This window comes from Helianthus annuus, chromosome 13 (genome assembly GCF_002127325.2).
Source record: "Helianthus annuus cultivar XRQ/B chromosome 13, HanXRQr2.0-SUNRISE, whole genome shotgun sequence".
Classification (NCBI taxonomy): domain Eukaryota; kingdom Viridiplantae; phylum Streptophyta; class Magnoliopsida; order Asterales; family Asteraceae; genus Helianthus; species Helianthus annuus.
Genome location: NC_035445.2, coordinates 94508827 through 94530638, shown reverse-complemented (window position 1 = coordinate 94530638; position 21812 = coordinate 94508827).

Here is a 21812-nt window from a genome sequence, read left to right as displayed (position 1 = left end):
AACCTTCTTTCTTAAATAACAATACCGATTTCTTCAGGATATCGAGTTAGGCTATATGAATCCTTTATTTTAAAACTTACTTAATCGGGGTTTCGATTCTTCCAATGATGGTACTAGCTACCTTGAAGGTTTCATAATAGAATAACCCGAAATGGGATATAGATCTTAACTCTACTTGTCTCTCAAGAGGTGAACATGGTAATTCTTATAAGGAAGCTAATTATGACACATAAAGATGTCAGAGATTTCCGTACTCTCAGGCTTTGGCTCATCTGTCGCTGTCGGTGTCAGATAATGACACATTCATTTTACCATTGCAAAGATGCCCTAAGTAGAGATACTTATAAGGACATTTTTATATTGGATATCTTCTTTGAATACTACTAGTCGACTTTAGTACTATATGACTATTGGGATATCTTCGGGGATCCCATGCATTAAACCTCCATACTGATCAGGCATGGAAGCAATCTATGGGACACACTAGGATACGCAAATCCCCATATGGCACTTTTATCAAACATAGTTGGCATTCGCAGGCGATATAAAACAATGAGAAAATAATAAAATAAAATAAATAATATATATTGTCGTACTCTTTCTGGGGAAAGGTACTTGGCCAAACCAAATAAAACATGTAGAAACTTCGTTTATATCAATAAACGATGTGGATAAATTCCATACAATGATATGGAATAATAAAACGAAATAAATTGATTTTGTTATTGTAACAATGGATTAAGGTAAAAAATGAGAGATTAAGACGCAGCAGAAATATCCTCGAGAAAGAAGCTAAATGGATAATACATATTATTCGTTGCGGTGAATAATGAAATACCAATAAATATGAAATTAGAACTTGGGTATGGGTAACTATCCAAGTAACATGTTATTAATAAAATCCTTATGAGGAAGAACGATAATCACATTAATAGGTGTAATTGTATAGAAGATTAGTAAAATAAACATATTAAAAGTGTTGGAACAAAAGCGGGTAAAACCCCAAAAGCCATATAACAATAGCAGTGATTTTACAAAATAAGGCTTAAGAAATAAACCTTCGGGATATTTTTAAAAGAGATGGATCTAGGGGTCACTAACAAAAGAAATATGGTGTTCGAATCAAAGTAAAAAAATATAAATCGACAATTTAGAATGTCAAGGCATAAGGACAAAGTTGACTGTCATAAGTGATGGAATTCACACGAACAAGTCAAACGAGATGAATGAAAGAATAAAAGACTTGGTTGAGTAAAAGCGATGGATTTCGCTAATACGGCCAAATAAATCAAGAAACGAAGTCTTAATGCATGCCGGAACGGTTGCTATGAAAATAATTTCGGTAAAATACCCAATTGACAGGTAGGTTTCAGATATATGCGTAAACCAATAGACGAGAACGCGGATTAAAAGTCAAAAGACTCGGATTAAGAGTTATGACTAGAAGACGATAAAATTTTGCAAAACAGAAATTTTGATAGTTAGGTTCAACTATTTCAATGTTGAACGCGTCGGATAAAGTATAATGCTCGGTAGTGCAAAGAAGCGCAAACCTTTAACGGGAGCACAAAATATTAATAAACTTATGTGATGGGTCGTGAGAGTATATAAAAAGGAAAAATACAAACCAGACAACGGGAACATTAAAACATTAAGATAAAAGAACCCAGGTAACGGGTTGTAAATAAATAAATGTGTCAACCGGATAACGGTGAGTGGAAAACAAACCGGCGCGTAAATGACGTAGGAAGTCATAGAGTCGGAAGATTGGTCCAAAAAGAAAACGGGTGTAGCTTTAGACTACGGACAAATCGATAAAATTCGAAAATGAAAATGAAAGAATTTTGGGCGTAAAAAAGGTGCCTTGACACCAAAAATGTATTTTTAAGAATACGAAATGACACAAACAAAAGATGATCTACGGGATCATCATAACCTTTGAGATTATAAACAAGTAAGGGTAAAAAGGGCTAAATGAACCTCGTGTTAGCAATGGAAAGAAATAAATTACCCAAAAGGGGTGAAAGCCTAAAGAAGTAACCTATGAGACTAAGCAAAAGAACCTACGGGTCACTTGAGGTAATGCATGGGGACTGGTTACGATTCCTTGCGTAGTATAATAGCGGAAAAGAATAAATTCCTGTCGTCAATTCCTTGATATGAGTAATTGACGTGAGTTAAAGAGATAAACGTTAAACTAATATTCAGTTTAAGTGAGGAACAACATTTAATAAATATGAATATTAGGAGAGAAATTAAGAATTAGTTAATAATAAAGGATATAGGTCTTAACACTGATAGGTGTAAGACGATACGTTAGAAAGAAGATTTTGATAATGAAAAGTTTACTAAAACTTAAACATGACGTGATGCGATGCGATCATGGTCACAAAAGTAATATAGAATGTAATCATGTTGTAGCACGAGTTACGGGATAAGAAATCATAAACTCATATAAGTCTGAATATGGCAAAAAGGGTAGACCCAAATTAACAGGGCATAAGGTGACGGTGACTAATCAGTCTAGCCAATAAAATCACCCAAAGTCAAAATAGTGTTGTGAACTATATAAAACACTTGTCAATATAGAGTAGTATGGAATAAACAGATTGATGAACTCGTACTATTGAATGGTCAAGTGGCAATTGGAACAAATAAGCGACAAGAAAAGAAACACAAGACACAAGTTACAGTCCGTGAGAACTTACACATGGAAGACGCATGCATCGAGACAAATGATAACTTTTGACTAAAAGGAACAATGACTTAAAAACAAAACTAAGTTAGTTTGGTCCAAACCAAAGGACTACCGAAGGAAGGTTTCGGGGACGAAACCTCTTTAAGGGGGTAAAGTTGTAACACCCCAAAAATATAGATTTAATATTATAAACTAAATGTCGGTTATGGTCAAAATAGAATAACTAGGAATAAATAACCTAGTTAGTTAGTGTCTTGACATAATAGAACAAACATGGTTAAGATACCCTTTAAATAACTTGTTGAAAACAAGGGGTCGCGCCACGCGACGCCAAAGCAGAATCACTGTCGCGTAACGCGACATGGTCGCTGCCCGCGAGGGCCCTAACTGCTGCCAATTTCTTTGAATTTTGTTAGTTTAACGCATCGGACTTGATTATATATGTTTCTAACTCATCAAAACTAACCCATATGTTGGTTTTGAATTTAGGTAATCATAGGATGCATCCGGATGATGATCAAGTCAAGTAACAAGAACCGAACACTCGTCTTTGACACTTCCGCAATGATGTAGTTTGTTTATATTTAAAACAACTTATGTAAACAATTATCATTATCTTTTGAATGTCTCAAATTATGTATGGATGATAACTCTTAAAAGTTTTTGAATGGACGCATTTTCATGTAAGATGCATAGTTTTATTATTAAGATCTTGAATAGTTGGGACGGGTGTTACAACATCGGGCACAAAACTGCACCAACAAAGTCTTTGCTCCGAAATTTGTGGGTTTCAAAATTTATTAATATGCGATTAATTCAAACAAATAAATAAATAGGGCTTTTGGAGGGAGATTGGGGCAACCTTTTCTCCTGTTGAAGGAGAAAGAAAGGTTTCTCCTGTTGATGCCTTTGACTTCAAAATAATCTAGATAACATAATATATAACTAAAAGAATCAAATCAATAACCATACCAAAGAATCAAATCAATAACTCACAATAATAATAGTATCATATGATCGGTAAACTATTAACTACGAAATAAAGGAGTAAAGAGACAAGAAGCAATATAGCACTAACTCCTTAAGGGTATTTATACACCCCCCTTAAATAGTCTACATGTTAAGACAACATTAACACAAACAAAATGATATGAAAAGCTATGGCTTCAAGTCAAATCTTAGAAGATCTATACTAATTAATATTTTGTACACTATCCTTGTTATGATATACTCTTAGATAGGTTAATTAGGTTTAGAATATTCATCCGATATTATATTGTTGTTATAATCAGTAAGTCAATGGTGCGATACATGATTCAATGTTGGTCGTAATGTTATTTTCTCACTGCTTAGTTATACTTCTTTCGTTTCATGGACGAACATTATTGCAAACAAAATGATATGCAAAGCTAGCGCTTCAAGACAAAACTAAAAAGACCTAAGCTAATTAATATTTAGTATATGATCCCCATGATGAGACCGCCTTTAGTTAGGTTAATTTTTTGTAGGTTTAGGTTATTCCTCCAATATTATATTGTTGTTATCATTGGTCAATGGTGCAATACATGATTCTATGTTTGCCATAATTTTTCTCACTGCCTAACTACACTCATTGTTTGGTTGCATGAATGTTTTCAGGTAGTTGAAACAACTCATTTTCCTACCAAAGTTTTCGTAATCTAATAGTTTAATGTGCGAACAAAGATATTACGCTTACCTCGTTTGGCAATATTTTTTTAGCTTAATCAATGTATACATAATTTGCGGGCAACATGACATCGAAGTTTAGCTAGTTGATAAAGTTTAAAGGAGTGATTTAAAAAGATGGCAAGAGGATGGTCATCCTTACTACTACTTTGATCATTGTGTATATCCATACCACTCCTAAGTGTCAAGCAATGGAATGGACGATTGTAAAACTCTAAAAGCCATCGAAAGGAAAGCGTGAAAACAACGCCACGTCTTAAACTATGTGTCGTCCGATATCTCATATTTATTGGAATGTTAAATGAATAACGAAATTATGAGTTTCTCTTCAATAAAATTAAAACAAGGGAAATCAACTCAAATAGCCACACATTGGCACACTCACTTTATGAATTTCCAAATACGTTAAGATAAACTTTTGATTTGTAATGTTAAAGGTGTTTAACCTCAAGAAGTTTCTAAAGTTGCCATCTTTAGCCGGACAATAAGTCAAGTGAACATCCACACTTTTTTATTCAAGATTAAATCTTGTGTACTACTTTTGCTTCCGTCCACCGTCCTTAAATGTTAACTTTAAGAAGAACTAGATTATTGTAGGTCCCGTTTTTCCGGTGGATCGGTAACGTAAACCTATCCTTATTTATCACAAACACGGTAACGGGTGCGGAATCCCCGTGATGGTGCAAACCAAACAAAGTGTAAAATAAGAACACGCGTAACCAAAAGATTCAATATCTATTGATTATGGATGAGTACAACCACAAACATATACAAACAATGTTTTAACGGACTCTTACTAAGTCTCTCTGTGCTCATATGTGAAACTGAGAGGGGTATTTATACTAGACACAGACACAGACTTGACGAAACACAAATAACTCGACGAAACAACTTTTGGGCCAAACATTGGGCCTGAAGAAACCCAACAGCCGACGAAACAGGCTAAGGACACTAAAGAGATGACGAAACACAATTTTGTTTCGTCATTTGATTCACAAATTCATCAAGTTCAACATAAGACAAAATAGTGACATCATCATGACATCACTAAGGTGATGTCATGGTGATGTGTTGGCGGGAAAGGCCGTGGCTCTCCGTGCTTCGCGTGTCGAACTCTGGGGCGCACGACAGAAGAATGTCGTGACGTCGGGCTTGAGCCGGACCTAACCGTGTCGAAATCAAGTTGAACCGAGCCGAGTCGAACCGAGCCGAGTCACGTCCACACAAAGCGTATCAACAATTATAGGTTGTGGTTACATGGGCACATTCACTTTTTGATTATCCAAATAAGTTTAGAGGAACCATGCTTTATGTATTCAAGATTAAATCTTGTCAATTACTTTTCATTTTCAGCCATCCGCCATGAAATATTAATTTTAAGAAGAACTGGGTTATAAGTTGTCGTGAGTGTCAGTCAAGTGACATGGACACTCTCTCTTTATGAATTTCCAAATAAGTTAAGAGGAACTTTTGATTCTTAATGTCATTTAATATCAAGCAACTATTAAGTAATCTTCACCGGCGGGAAAACCAAAAACCATACCAAAGTACTAATAACAATAGTATATAACTAAAAGAATCAAATCAACCACCATACCAAAGTACTAATAACGTTAGTATTAAACATTAGTGAGTAAACTACATTAGGTACACAATAAAGGAGTAATGAGACAAGAAATAAGAAACGTTAACGCAAACAAAAGGATATGAAATGCAAGGCTCCGAGATAAATCAAAGAAGATCTATATGATTACTTAATATACTATCCTTGGATGATATCACCTTTAGCTAGGTTTTTTTTTTTTTTTTTTTTTTTTTTTTTTTTTTTTTTTTTTTGGGTTTAGGTTATTCATCCGAACTTATGTTGTCATTATATTTATAAACGATGAACGGTGTGATACATATTCTTTGTTAGTCGTAGTTTGTTTTCTAATTGCCTAATTACACTCTTTGGTTGGTTGCGGAACATTTGAAGGTAGTTGAAACGACTCATTTTTCCCTTTAAAGTTGTCATAAGTTTATGAGAGAAGGAAATTAGTAGGCTTACCTTAGTATTTTTTTTAGCATAATTGATGTCTACACAATTTAAGGAGACATGACCTCCAAATTTGACAAGTTGATGAAGTTTAATGTAAGTGAGTTAAGAAGATAGCAAGAAGATGCTCTTCCTTTTTACAAATTTTATTTTGGTGTATATCCTTAGCGTTCCCAAGCATGAAGCAATGGATGTATGTAAAACTCTCAAAGCCATCCCGAGAAGGAAAGCTTAAGAATACAGTGACACGTCTTAAACTATGTGTTGTCTCATTCAAAATGTTAGATCAACTAATTAGTTTGCATCACAATACATGGACATGCTTTGCATGTGTACATGTCGCTTTATAAATTTCAATAAGTTAAGAGGAACTTTTGATTCATAATGTTAAAAGTGTTAAAACATCAAGTAATTTCCAAGTTGTGGTCACAATGTGGAGTGAACTTCCACGCGTTTCCATTCAAGATTTATTTTCTAGTCTATTACTTTTCTTTTTCTGTCCTCTGCCTAGGAGTTGGTAAAGTACAAAACACATCGAGAGACAGCAATCCCCAAGAAAAAAGGAAGCAAAACATCAAACGAAAATTCTAAACGTTAAAACTATTCCACTTATCCCAGTTAAGCCCGACCCATTTAGCCTGATTTTTTGTCCAAAGGAAACCCAACGCCTTCACCTCTTCCACGATCTTCGAAACCGAAGAAACTTTAGATCTGAATTCTGCCTTGTTTTTGCTCCGCCAAACACTCCACATCACCGAATAAACCAAGGCTTGAATGAGTTTTTTTCCGGTTTTCAGAATCTCGAAGCATCTCGTACATCGCTAAAAGGTCCCTGATATGAAAAACATAGAAAGTGGATACCTTCCACTACTGGAAAATTACCTGCCAGCAGTGGCGGATCCAGCCAGTTTTTTCACTGGGTTCCTTTTTCCAAATTATACAAGGTTTACACTACAAAAAAACGTTCTTTTCCAAATCATACAAGGTTTACACTACAAAAAAACGTTTTTTTCCAAATCGACTGGGTTCCTGGGAACCCGGTAAACCCCTCTAAATCCGCCCCTGCCTGCCAGGTAAAAACGTGTTCTGTAGTCTCAGTGTAATCCAGCAGAGCCTGCACAATATATCCTGAACGAGCACATTCCAGGCCCTTAACGCTTCCGTAGTGGGCAACAGATTCAATGGAGCTCTCCACACCACAAAGAACACTTTTTTGGCACCCAATTATTCCAAACAAACCTGTAGGAAGGCTGTGATAAACCGTATTCAGCCATTAAACATTTTATATCTTTTACCAAGAAAACCTCTGACCCGTTTAGAGCCCACTGCCATCGATCCTTTCGCTGGGCTTAATTATGGACGGCTTTATGTTTGTCTAATCTGATAAATCATTGCATGTAACCCACAAATAGTTTTATCAGATAGGATTCAGAGAGTAATCCAAGTTTCATCACAATTTTGCAATTTCAATTCAGGTTCCAAGTTTGTTTAATTTCTTCGAATTACTTGTTCTAGACCAATTATACATGAGGATTTTTACCCTTATTGGTACCTAATTTCTTTATTATTAGTTTGATTCTTTTCACACACGAGGATTTTTACCCTCATATCAAGCTCAATTATTGTAATGCTTCGCATTTCTGCACTTTCCTTATTTAGAAAGTTGTGTCGTATTTCTATTTTTAGAAAATTGTAATCCTGTCGTATTCATGGTTCATTTCCAATCTTGTAATCTAAGGCTTTGATCATAATGGAAATTCATTTTATACATATACGTGTTACGTACTTAAGCTATACGCAATCAATATCGTTGAATACATGTTTATATGCAAAAAATTGAGATTCAAGATACTTGGAAATATTAATCATACACGCATAACACTTATACCATACCTTGATACGCTTTAAATACCTAAAAACAAGTTAAAATACAAGTTTATGGCATGAAATAACATAAAAACCAAGTGCTCTCCGTCATGTCATCCGCCAGACACACATGTTCTTCGCTAGCGCGAGGGAGTTCGATCCACAACCAATTATTTTCAGCTCCCGGGTTGGTCCATTTTTGCCACCTTCTAACACATTTAACTCTAACCCTAATCAACCACATTCTAAATAGAAGCCTCCATACACTCCTAAATACTTTCCAAACACCAAATATACTCTCAAATTCTCTAAATCTCTAAAGAATTTCTGATTTTGGGAAGAATATCTTTGAATTTCAAAGTGAGTTCTAACTCACTTCTACTACTTATTCTTTGAGTTTTCTTGCTTCAAAACACTTGGACAACATCAAGGTTTGTTACCCAATGTTCACTAGGGTGTAACAAGGTGGTACAACTCCGATTTTGATGTCCAAAGTGGGTTTAATTTTCTTCTTTAACTAAACCATTAAAGATGTTCATCTTTTAGTTCATTTCTTGTGAAGAACTTATGCCCACCTTGTCCTCAATCAAACCCATGATTATGGGGCTTGTGTGTGGTTGTTCTCTATCAAGTTTAAGGTCCAAGAACCTCATGAACTTTCTGTTTTGGTTATACTTTACTTACATATTCTTTATGCATGTTCGACTTATACAATCTTGAACCAATCTTGCTTCTAACCAAACATATAGTTATGGAGCTTGAGTATGGTTAATTCCTATAAGATTAGAGGTGCAAACACCCTCTAAACTTTCTGTTTTGACAAGGTTTTAGACAACCTACAAGTGTTGAAACCATCCAAGCTCACCATTTTCAATATAGTGAGACTTGTGTTTTTGTGAAAGTGTGAACCGTGGGAGGCTTGGCTCTCCAACCTAGTTCCACTACCTTACTTGCTTGTTTTTGTTATATTTATCCAAGTAGCTTCCAAGACTCAAAGTAACACAACCCCGCCGCACCTCCAACATTTGCCATGATGGGTATGGAACACCTGGGTTGATCTTACTTGGCTACTTGGTAAACTAGTTAGTTTATAATTCTTGTTATTCATGCCCAACCGGGTTATCAACTCCTTGTGCTTTGATGAATCATACAATGAGGTTAATCGTACCTCCATGCGTGACTTTTATGACACTACATGATAATACATGGTGGACTTATACTATAATATAAAATATATATTTAGCCAAATTCATGATACTAACTGGATTATGGTTAGATGTTATGAATTTAGGCTATATTATCTTAGTTCTAAACTCCTCGTTTGTGATTCTAATGGGAAAATTAGGACCCATCAAAACACGTACAGACTTAGTATCCAAACGAGTATTTAGGCAAGATATAATTTCGTTACACACATACTTTCTATATTAAACTCCGAATCCGAACTCTCCACAAACTCCGAATACACCTTCGTTTCCCCAATGTAGGGTAACTACGGTGTTCTCGACTCTCTACGCATCAACTCACGTACGCAGGATTACTATGCAAAACCGCGAGTATACTCGATCCTATTTCCCGTTTTATACACTTTGGGTGCAACATGTACACTTATACAAATCACGAATCATGATTAAACTTGTTTACGCACATACTCTATCTGTTAATGACATGCTACTTGTATTATTCTTGTTATCGCATGCTATGTTAAACTTGTGTTCTGTATGCTCATTAACTTTGCAAGCCTACCTTAACAATTATAGCGCTATAGGATTAACGCACCGCCCGTATTCTTTTGGTATTGTTAAGTAAACTATTTTACAACCTTGTCGTTCCGGCGACAATGGTATGCACGATTGCGATACACTTTAGTTTGACTTATAGCAAACACATGCTGGTATGTTAGTAACAATATATGCAATTTACCATGTTGGATACCAGAAAACTTTTATTAACAATTATGCTATGTAGTTAAACTTGTATACTTGCCAACTTTTTATTGATCATTATTTTAATACATGTTGCAGGAAACTAGTTGATGATGATTGAAGAAATATATTTAGGGTGGATTAGAAACACACCTATATCTTTGAACTTTTGTATTTGTTTCATGTCATATCGTTATTTGCACCTTGTTGTACTTTTCCGTTTCAAACAATGTATTTCCCATTTTAGTATCAATGAAATCCGAATTATCTATTTATTGTCATAATTAGTTGTTATGAAGTCTCTTGCAATCTCGTTTTCGTCTCACTCCGATGTTTCCGCTATCGGTTAGGGTGTGACTATTATATTTTGCATATACACGGTTATATTTTACTTCGTACAAGATTTAGTTCACCTCCACTTAGTTTCTCCAAGCTTCATCCTGGTCATGGATAGATCACCCTACATACCTCATTAGTTGGCACCTTTCGATATCCACCTGTTTACTCACACGAAGCAAATACAATTGTCTCTTAACAATTTTGATCCTTAATTGCTAGTCTACATTAAACTTAATGTAACATACTCATGAATATATAGCCATATATACTAGTACTAGATCTTATTGAAAATCCATAATAACGCAGATCACCACCTTGCTAGCTTCATTTTACTTTCATATCTACCTTGTATGTAGCCTCATTGTTAAACTATATTACTGCATCCCTTCATTAGTACACATCTCAAACTCTCAAAGTGTCCATGTTGGTACACTAGTTTCCCAGCAATCATTTATCAAACCATTATATATATATAATGTTTTGCAGATGTAAATTTCATCAACAAGATTTACGAAGCACTCATCTTTGCCCATAGGGCTTACTCTATCTTGCTTTCTTTCCATTGACGGCCAAACTCCAACAAATATACTAACTTGCAAATCCAACATCACTCGCATAGCATATGGGTCAAGATTATTTCTACATACATCATTATATATACATGCACCGCATGAATTTTTATTCTATTTCATTTATGGTGGCCTAGTTATAAAATTTCTTCTATGGAGTTTGTATTCAATTTAATAAATTTCTTTTTTGCGGCATTTTATCGAACATCTGATATGCATCAACATATCTACTACTTAGATATCATCTTTTATTTGATCTAAATTTTCAGTTGAGAATTTAACCAAATAGACTACAGGACATGAAAGCTAATATCATATAGGTCTCAATATCACATATGTGTAGATTTCCAATTAAGATAGATGAATTTTTTTATTCATAATGTTAAAGGTGTTTAACATCAAAGCTGAGTTTCCAAGTTGTCGTCACAAGCCGGACAACAAGTCGAGTGAACGTCCACACTTTTTCATTCTAGATTTTTTAAATCTCGTCTATTACTTTTTTTTATTTCGGTCACCCGCCAAGAAATATTAATTTTAAGAAACATTAATTTTAAGGAGAGCTAGATTAAATCTAAACCTCTTTAATTTCCTAGCATAATAAAAATGTTTAACTGTATTTCTCATCTTATTTTTAAAATATTTAATATCTAACAAGTTATAAAATATTAGCCTTTAATACCTGAGGCTACTCGGTATGGTGATGGTCCATCCTTGGAGGATGATCCGCCACGTAGGCGCCACGTCATAGTCCTCCCAAAGATGGTCCATTCTCCAAAACTAGAGGGCATGGAAGAATGGTGCTAGATGATCCTACCCCACAAAACTATGTACAAGTATTAAAGCATAATGTACAAATCCCACAAACAAACAAAAGAAATGGGGCCCACTGTTTTGCTCCGTCCTGGACGTCGGAATACCGACGGAGACGACGGGCGACGTTGGGGGCGGCATGGCTGGATGGTCGGCGACGGATGGGGACGGTCCAAAGCCGATCCCCATACCGTATAGCCTGATGGAAATGAAAATTGTTTGAGCCCATGTATGTATGGGTCATTGATGTAAACCCTAGAGGATACAAAATGACACTATTGCCCCTGACAAACCCTAGCCAACCACTTTTCCTCCACTTGACCAACCATATCAATGGCATGCCACTCTATAAATACCCTCCATTCACCATTCTAAATTCATCCCCCAACACAACCACCTTCCTAATGGAGGAGCAGATCCACTCTCATGTTCTCACTCATGTTCATCCCAATTGCAGGTTGGATAAGAATTATCTGACTTATGATATCATCACTTGCTGGCTGTTTATAGGATTTCGGGTAAAAACTCTTGCGCTTGTTTATTTTTTTCTTTATCATGCATGTTGTTCCGTTATTATATATTATATATGATGTCATCTAACTTATGATATCATACTTTTAAGGTGTACAGATTGATTTGGGAATCGGCCAAGGAAGTAAGAGGCAAAGGATGACCGATTTTACAATATCGATACGTTGACTAGGAGGTGAGTGAAAATGAAACCAATCTATCAAAAAAGTACTGTTGTTATGTGATTGTAAATGAACTGATGCCAAACTTTTTTTTACCAATTTATTAGACATGAAGCCTGGGGAGAGTCCTAGTTTTATTACGTCTGGCTCTTCAACGAATTTGATAAGTGCGCGTCTCAATGAAGTGGAAAGGAATAAAGCTAGTTTTAGTGTTTATATATGGATTTCTAGTCCTTTCTTTATTCATGTTCTTGGGGATTAAAACTAAACTTGAGTTGAAGTTATATTTGAGGTCATTTGTTCTACCTATCTTGAAAGATTGGCTTGGTTGTGAATGTTTATAATATGCTTGTAAAGTAGAATATTATGTGTTATGTTGTATATGTAATTTAATTTGTATTATGAGGCATTAATTGTCATTTAATGTGAAAATTAATAATTCTAATTTTTTTAAATACCTAAAATCCACCATGTATTTACGGATACCTTCTTGGTTTATTTGCTTTAAATACATTTCATAAACAAAAGAAATAATTTCTAGGCATTCATCCTATACTGGTTTGTCCCATGCTATAACACGTAAGTAATTTTTTGTATTATTTTTTCTTTTTTGGATTTTCAACTGTGAATAAAAACTAAAAAATAGTAATTAATAAATAAAAAAATTAAAGTAACCGTAAAAGCTTAACCCGCAAGACAATATTTAAAGTAAAAAAAATAAAAAGTTTTGTGCATTAAACAATAAAGAATTTTTGACAGAAAGAATCAGCGACCAAAAATAAAATGTTTATGAATTAAATTTTATAACCAAAAATAAAATGTTATGAATCAGTGACGGTACGTTAAATCAAAGTGTGAAGCTTAGGTTTTCGAAAACCCTCGTTGTGTTTGTTTTAATCGTTGTAATTGGATCATTGGGTTAGTTGATTTTAGCGGACACGCTTCCGCTTTATATAATTAACTAGGTTAGTTCCCAATGAGTTACACGGGTTGAACTAAAACTATTTAATAAATATTTCTTGTAGATGCAAACCAAAGAGGAAGACATTTATATACAAAATTGACATAAATAAATTAATATAAAGATGATGTATGTTAGTATTATAAAATTCTTCAAAGAAGCATGTAATCAAAATGTTGATGAAAATAATACAAAGATAAATATATTATATAATACATATTATTATATTTACGTATTATATTACATTTAAATTTAATGATAAATAAAAAGTTAGAATGGATGTAAATTACAGAGACACTCAATGTGTCAAAAACAAAAAATGATGTAACATGAATAATGACAATTTATGAATATTTTCATTAAATGTATTATTTGAATATTTGGAAACTTATTACCGAGATTTCAGGATTATTATAATTATTTTTTTTAGTTTAAGATTAACTATTACCGAGATTTCAGGATTATTTTTTTTAATTTTAAATTTAAGATTAACTATGAAACTAAAGAGATGAGTAAACAATTTGTGACACGTGTCATTCATTGAAACTATCTAATTTTCTGTTTTCCCACCTCTTTTTTATACTTATGTTATATTAATTAAATAATAAATTAATATTAAATGTTATCATACTTTAAATTTAAAATAGAATCCTTCTATTTTCTAATAAAACATTATCTTCAAATTTTAAATTGTTAATTTAAGATAAGATGTTTTAATTTTTCTTTACGAAAAGAGAAAATTAGATAACTTCAATGAATAACACGTGTTACACATTAGTTTACTTATATAGTATAAATTTGGTATATAAAATTACATTTATTTAACCCGTACAATACACGGGGTTCTTTAAAGTTTTTCTTTTATTTAATATGTAAAAATATGTAAAATAAAATAACTAATATTAAATAATGTCACATGGCACCCTCTCCTTCAATCTTACAATTTTAATTTATATCGCATTTTGTTTTAATATATTTTTTAATTATTAATATGTGTATCCCTTATTAGTTAATCTATAAGCGTATATCTGATTACTTTTATATGTTTTTAAACAGATAAATAATAATAATAATAATAATAATAATAATAATAATAATAATATTAAATTGATATGTGAAGGGAAATTAGATTTTAGGTTTTTCTTTGAATATTAATACGTGTATCACTTATTAATTAACAGGGGCGGATTTTGCATTGTGCCAGGGGTTGTCTGTGCTACCCCTCAACTTTATCTTTGAAGTGTAATTTTTTTTCGGTTTCATGTGTTTTATGTATGGGATACCCCTAAGCAAATATTAGGATACCCTTTAATGTTCGTGTTGAAACGGATGAAAAAGAACAATGGTGGTGCTAAAATAAAAGAGGATAATGAGGTGTAGCATTCTCTGTTTTTTTATATTGGCAAGTGACAGAGGTGATGTTTGCAGGAAAGTATGAGGAAGATGAAGATGGTTTATAGTATTTAATATCTTTGAGAAGAGTACCCTTCTTTTAATGCCTCATAGTTTACTTGGGAAAGCATTCTTTTAATAGTTAATTAATAATTCTACAATTTTATCATATATTTTATACCTTTTACTTTTACATATAGTAATTTAGTTTTAAGTATTTTATTAATTAGAAGCCAAGTATTATTTTTCCTAAAATTTAAAAGGGTTAATGTATTTAAACACCCTTAACTATTGTCATTTGGCCGCTGGCACTCTCAACTTTGATTTTGGCTCACACCACTCCCAACTTAACACTTGGGTTGTTGTGTTACCCCGTCGTTAAATAAACACTAACTGGGTTAGTTCTTTTTACTGACATGGCCATTTTGTCCAACGTGGCATGGTGACATGGCCTTGTTTTATAAGGTGATGTGTAATTTTTTATTTTCAAATGTGTATTGTTATTTTTTTTAATCTGATTCAAATTAAAAAAAAACAAATACATATAAATCAGCCAATATCATCTCCAACATCAGATTTCACCACCGCCAACATCTCAGCCAACATCATCTCCTTCCCCCTTTCTCACCACCGCCACAATCAACCCAGCCACCACCTCCTTCTCGGTTACCGGTGACGAAACCTACGACACCCACACACCCCCAACCACCCTTCAACTCCACCTTCACGTTGCAGATCGGAAGAAAGGGAGCCGCCGCATACGGCGGCGGCACAACGACGGATAGTCAGGGAACGAGATCAGTTTTAGTCCACCTTTACCATCGTCGGCGCCGGTTCATCTGACCGGTGCCGTCGACGTCCACCGTCGTCCACCGTTGAGACCATCATCAACATCATCATCGACAATCTCAGAAATAACAGAAAAATGGTGAAGGGGGTTTTTACCGTGATGCTTCATCGGTCAAAATACTTGTGCCGCCGCCGCCATCACGACTCTGCTGCCGTCGGCGGATCGTTGCCGGAAAACGGCGCCGTCGCCGTCGATCTCTTTCCTCGTTCTCTCTCTCTTCTCCGTTACTCATCTCTGCTTCTCTCTCTTCGTTTTGTCATCGCATCACCACCAGACAGTGAGTTACCGACGCCGGCAGCCGGTCGGGGTAGTGCCGGTCAGACATCGAGAAGGAGAGGGAGATCGAGATGTAGGTGTTATTTGGTTGTGTTTTTTGTAGTTATAAAGATGGTGAAAATAAAAAATTACACATCACCTCATAAAAAAAGGTCATGTCACAATGCCACGTTGGACAAAATGGCCATGTCAGTAAAAAGAACTAACCCAGTTAGTGTTTATTTAACGACGGAGTGATACAGCAACCCAAGTGTTAAGTTGGGAGTGGTGTGAGCGAAAGTCAAAGTTGAGAGTGCTAGCGGTCAAATGACAATAGTTGAGGGTGTTTAAATCCATTAACCCAATTTAAAATATTATATTTGGAGGTTTCCTTTTATTTGATAAGTATATGTGAATTTGATTTTGGATTTGTTTTATATAATTAAATTATTTAAATATTATTTATTCAAGTACTATTTTTCCTAAAATTTAAAATATTATATTTTAAGGTTTCATTTTATTTGATACGTATATGTGAATTTGATTTTGGATTTGTTTTATATTATTAAATTGTTTAAGTTATTATATATTATTTAATTTAAGTTTTTTATATAGTTGTTTGTTTTTTCTATCATTTTTATACCTAGATTTGTTGTTTGTTTTTTCTATCATTTTTATACCTAGGTTTTTTCTTAAAAGACATTTAGTAAATCTAATATTTTGTTTACTTTCAAAATTGGTTAATGTATAACATTTTTTTCTTTTCTAAGCTACCTCCTATTCTCTTATTCTAAGTAGGTTACGGTCACAGTCCATTTAAATAAAAAGTTCACTTTTATTAAATGTTTTAATTTTATTGCTTGCATTAGATAATGTTATACAAAATCTGGTTTTAGTTTTGTTTTTATGAGCCTATTTAATTATGTTATATTATTATTATTATTATTATTATTATTATTGTTATTATTGTTATTATTATTATTATTATTATTGCTTATTTTACTTTATTTGATATAAGATTTACCACTTATATGATTATTTATCATGATTCTTTCATTATTTTCCTAAAACCGGCTCGATGTTGTAGCGCATAAGCTTATATAAATATCTATTTTTTTTTGGAGGGTGGGGGAGTGAGTGGACATTTTTACTTGTCTCACCCCTCCTCACCACCACCCACACGACTTCTTAGGGATTCTTATTAGAGTCGACTCTGATTATTATCGTAATTTATTAATTACACTTTATGAATGTGGGGTAAAAAAATATTTTGGGATACCCCTGAGTTTTTGTTTGTTAATGCACTTTAGGTGATAAGTGCATGTCTCCCAAGTTATAGGGTCTTTATTGTACATTTGTAAAAGATAGTCCCAAGTTTATCCTAGGGACATTTTGTCCAAGGTTTAGGTTGGTTTCTCTAGTCAGACCTTTTTGTATGGATTCTTTAGTCAGAGTTTTTGGTTAGGACTTTTGTCTGAGTTTTGTATAGGGACAAAAGTCAGAGTTTCTTTGTGTATTTGTTTGTCCGGGCTTTCTAGTTAGTCTTGAAAGTCCGGGCTTTGCCTTGTATATATACTTATATGTGGAATAGACAAGGCGGCGATTCTGTGTGAAATTCTGTGCACCTAACCCTAATCATTGTGTTTTGTCTGGCGGCTGCTTTGTGTGAGTGACGTCATTCATCTTCATCAAGAATACTTAGTGTATTCTTGATTTCTCTCTCAAATCCTTGCATTCTAGTGTTTCATCTGCAGTGGTTGATCATCAGGTGGATTCCGCACACCTGTTGGTTGCTTTAGCTGAGTGAGATCTTGGATTAGGAGGCCTTACAAGTGGTATCAGAGCAGTGTGCTCATGCTACTGTAGGTGTTTCTTAGTTTGAAGGTTTTGGTGAGAAAAGTTCATATTTTGATTGGGTTTAGTGAGAGTTTAGTGAGTTTTTGTGTTTTATTCATGATTCTTCATTCATATCTAGTGATTTGATGATGGATTTTGGGTAGTTTGGTGATTTTTAGTGTTTTCTTCATCTGGGTTTTACAGGGGTTTTTGTTTCTTGTTCATACAGAGGTTTGAAGGTGAAAAAGATTCTGAGTTTGATCTTTGGAAACTTTGTCCGTGGTTTACACTTTGTGTTTGTGTCTCTGGGGTATTGTTGAACCAGTGTGTAGTCACATTGGGGAGATAGTCCGGAGATTGGTTTCTTCTGAGTTTTGAAACTTGTCTGAGTTTCAAATCTTTTAGTCCGACCTTTATTTTGTCCGAATTTTAACTTTAGTGTGTAAGTCCGACTTTTTAATTGTTTTGTTTTTGTCTGAGCTTCATTGTCCCTTAAAGTCCGAGTTTTAACCTCTTAGGGAGTCCGAGTTTTTAATAGTCTATTATAGTGTCTGAGTTTTGTTTTGTGTCCGACCTTTTTAATATAGATAATAGAGTACTCCGAACTTTTCACCTAGTCCGACCTTTGATGCCCTATTAGTTAAGTCCGAGTTTTTTAAAGTGTCTTAGGTCCGAATTTTTTTATTTTATTAAAAGTGATAGTAGAGTCCGACCTTGTCCTATCTTATTTGAATTTTAATATTAAGTCCGATCTTTGAGACTTTGTGTTGGTCTGATTTTTTTTATTATTTATTAGGTGTGTCCGACTTTTTATGTTAGTAGTGTCCGACTTTTACTAAGTTTTAGAGAGTCCGAACTTTAAGTCTTAGTAGTCCGTATTTTATCTTATAAGTCTTAGGTGTCCGAATTTTTAACCTTTTATTAAAAGTCCGAATTTTAAAAGTTTTTTTAGGGGTGTCTGGATTTTATCCTGTTTAAAGTCCGAACTTTATACTCTTAGGGTGTCTGAGTTTAAATTTCTAACAGTGTAGTCCGAGTTTCTCTGTTGTTTGTGTTTTATCTCAGGTTTGTGTGATCCGGGTTTCGCAACTCTGTTTAAAGCTCAGACATTTTACTCCAATTCACTCCGTGTTTTCTCTCCGAGTTTGGACTTAAAAGTCTTCTGTGACACAGTTCTTGCTTGGAAGCCAGCTGTTGTTTTCTGAAATGGCAAACAACAACCTCACTGCAATGGTGCAAAACCTCAAGCACAATGCTGAGGTAGGAAGTAGCGACAAACCTCCGTTGTTGATAAACGAGCTTGATTTTCCTGAGTGGAAGGAGCGTTTTGAAAGATATGTGCGAGCAAAAGACATCAAAATCTGGTTTTGTATCGTTAAAGGATGTGGAGCTACTCCAGTACGTACATTGACGATTGATACGTATTTGGCACTCACTGACGACCAGAAGAAGTTTTATGACTGTGAAGAGAAAGCTATGTCAATGATAACGATGGAAATGACACAGTCTATACTTCATACGTTCCGTAAGAGAAATAGCTCAAAGGAATTATGGGATAGTATGATCCAGCGATATGAAGGAAACGAAATGTACAAGAAACGACGTCTCGAACGTTTGAAGACTCAATTCGTTGTGTTCAAGGCTTTGAAGAATGAATCATTTGATGACACAGTGAATCGATTTTATCATCTGCTGAGCGAACTTGATAGAAGTCAAGAGGGTATCTACACAGAATTCGAGAAGATTGAGAAGTTTCTAAATTGTCTTTCGAGAGAATGGAATATGTACACCGCTTTGATCAGAGAGGGTGTTCTCTACGAAGAGCTTTCATTGGAAGAAGCTGTTCAGAAACTGAGGGGTTACGCTTGGAATATGGAAGATCAAGCATCTGATTTCGAGAAGATCCAAGATCCTCAGTTGTATAAGGCTTCGAAACCAACGGATAAGGGTAGTAATGGTGGAGTCGGTGTTGCTTTGTATTCGGAAAATGAAGGTCCTGCAAGTGAACACGCCTTCATAAGCAACAATGACAGTTCAGGTGGAACAAACAATTCAAATCAAGGGATGTACTCTTCTAGTGGGGCTCAGAAATCTCAAGGAACAAGTTTGAACTTTCCCAAGATAGATGCAAGCTGTTTAAAGATGATTGAAGAAAACATAAATCTGTTGGCGTCCTTCATGACTGCCTACGAGAACTTCTGTCTTGGAAAGCTCGTTGAACCGTCAAGTCTCGATGAGGACTTTGATCAGATAGATCAAGACGAAATGGAAGAACTTGATCTACAACTCAATATGGCACTGTTAGTCCGAAGAGCGAAGAAGTTTTTGTTGAAGACGGGTAGGAAGTTCATAGGAGGTCAGACAAAGACTCGAATGGGAGTCGACATGTCCAAAGTAAAATGTTACAACTGTGGTATCTACGGGCATTTCGCACGTGATTGTCGAAAGCCGAAAATGGAAAGATCTGACAACAATTCTCGAGGAAGTAATTCAGGACCTCACAACAATGCTTCAACGGCTACCTCTAACTCAAGTGCTCGTTCAAGTGGGTCTGAAAATCTTACACCTTCGACAAACAATGCTATGGTGGCTCAATCTCTACAGAATGTGACTGAGCCTTATGACCGGGGTTGTGCTTTGGAAGACATTTTGGGAGCTATTGTGTCACAAGCATTTATAGCTGAAATTGTGAACGAAGAAGTGTGTGAGGAGATTGTCGAAGAGAGTAGCATTGAGGAACTTGCAGTTGTAGCTGAGGTTATTGGGGAAGAATTGGACTCAGGGAATGTTGCTGAAAATGAAGATCCCTCGATTGAAGAGACTGTTGAAAAGTCTAACAAGACAGAAGATGGAGAAAAAGGAGAACGCTTTGAATTCAACATCTCCACAGCTGAAATGCAGCAATTTGCGGATGCAGAAGCTAAAAGATTGGAAGAAAACTCCGTAGAAAACGAGGCTTGTGCATTCATGGCTGGCATTGAGGTAAAATCATCTTCTGTAGATAAGCGATGTGCTAGATGTGTTGAGTTTGTGACTAAGATCGATAGATATGCACTTCATAACACAAACTTAATTGCAGATTTAGAAAAATCCAGAGAACTCATTGCTGTTTTGTCTAATTCGGATAAAGAACACCGAATTAAGATAAAAGCACTGAAAAATGATATCTCTGAATTTGAGAGACTTGTGGCTATGGGTAATCTTAGAAAAGGAATTAAAATCTGAACTTGAAATGAATCAAAATTGTGTTTTGGAAAAGAACAAAATCATTTTGGAAAAAGATAATCTGATTTTAGATTTGCAACGAAAGATTGAAAAATTCAGGGATTCATCCGAGGTGATGAATTTCTGTATTAACAGCCAACGTCTCAAAGAATCTGAGGAAGAAATGTTCGGCATTGGTTATACTAAGGTGCCTCCTCCGGTAAACCATAACTATACATCGATGCCAAGCATTGACCCTGAATTGGCAAATTTTGTGCCAAAGACTCCTCTGACGGTTGAACCACAAAGTGAGTCAGAATCTGAGCCAGATGAAGTTACTGACTCAGATCAGTCGAAGATGAGTGGAGTTTCAAAGAAAAATGAAGTAAATCTTGAAAACATTGAAAATTTGATAAGCAATAAGATTTTGGAAATGCTTAATCAAGTTCAAAATGAGAAGTCAAAACCAAAGTCACGTGGGAAAAATAAAAGGGGTTTGAAAAATGTTCCTAAAACTGAGTTTGTTAAAGGGGAGGATTTTATCAAAGAAGAAGTAAAAATCGAAACAGGTTCCAACTCTCAGTTTGTGAACCAAATTTTGAAAAATTCCACCAACGACTCATCATCTTCGACCACTCACGAGGAACGTCCAAAGAATGCTGCGAAAATTCGC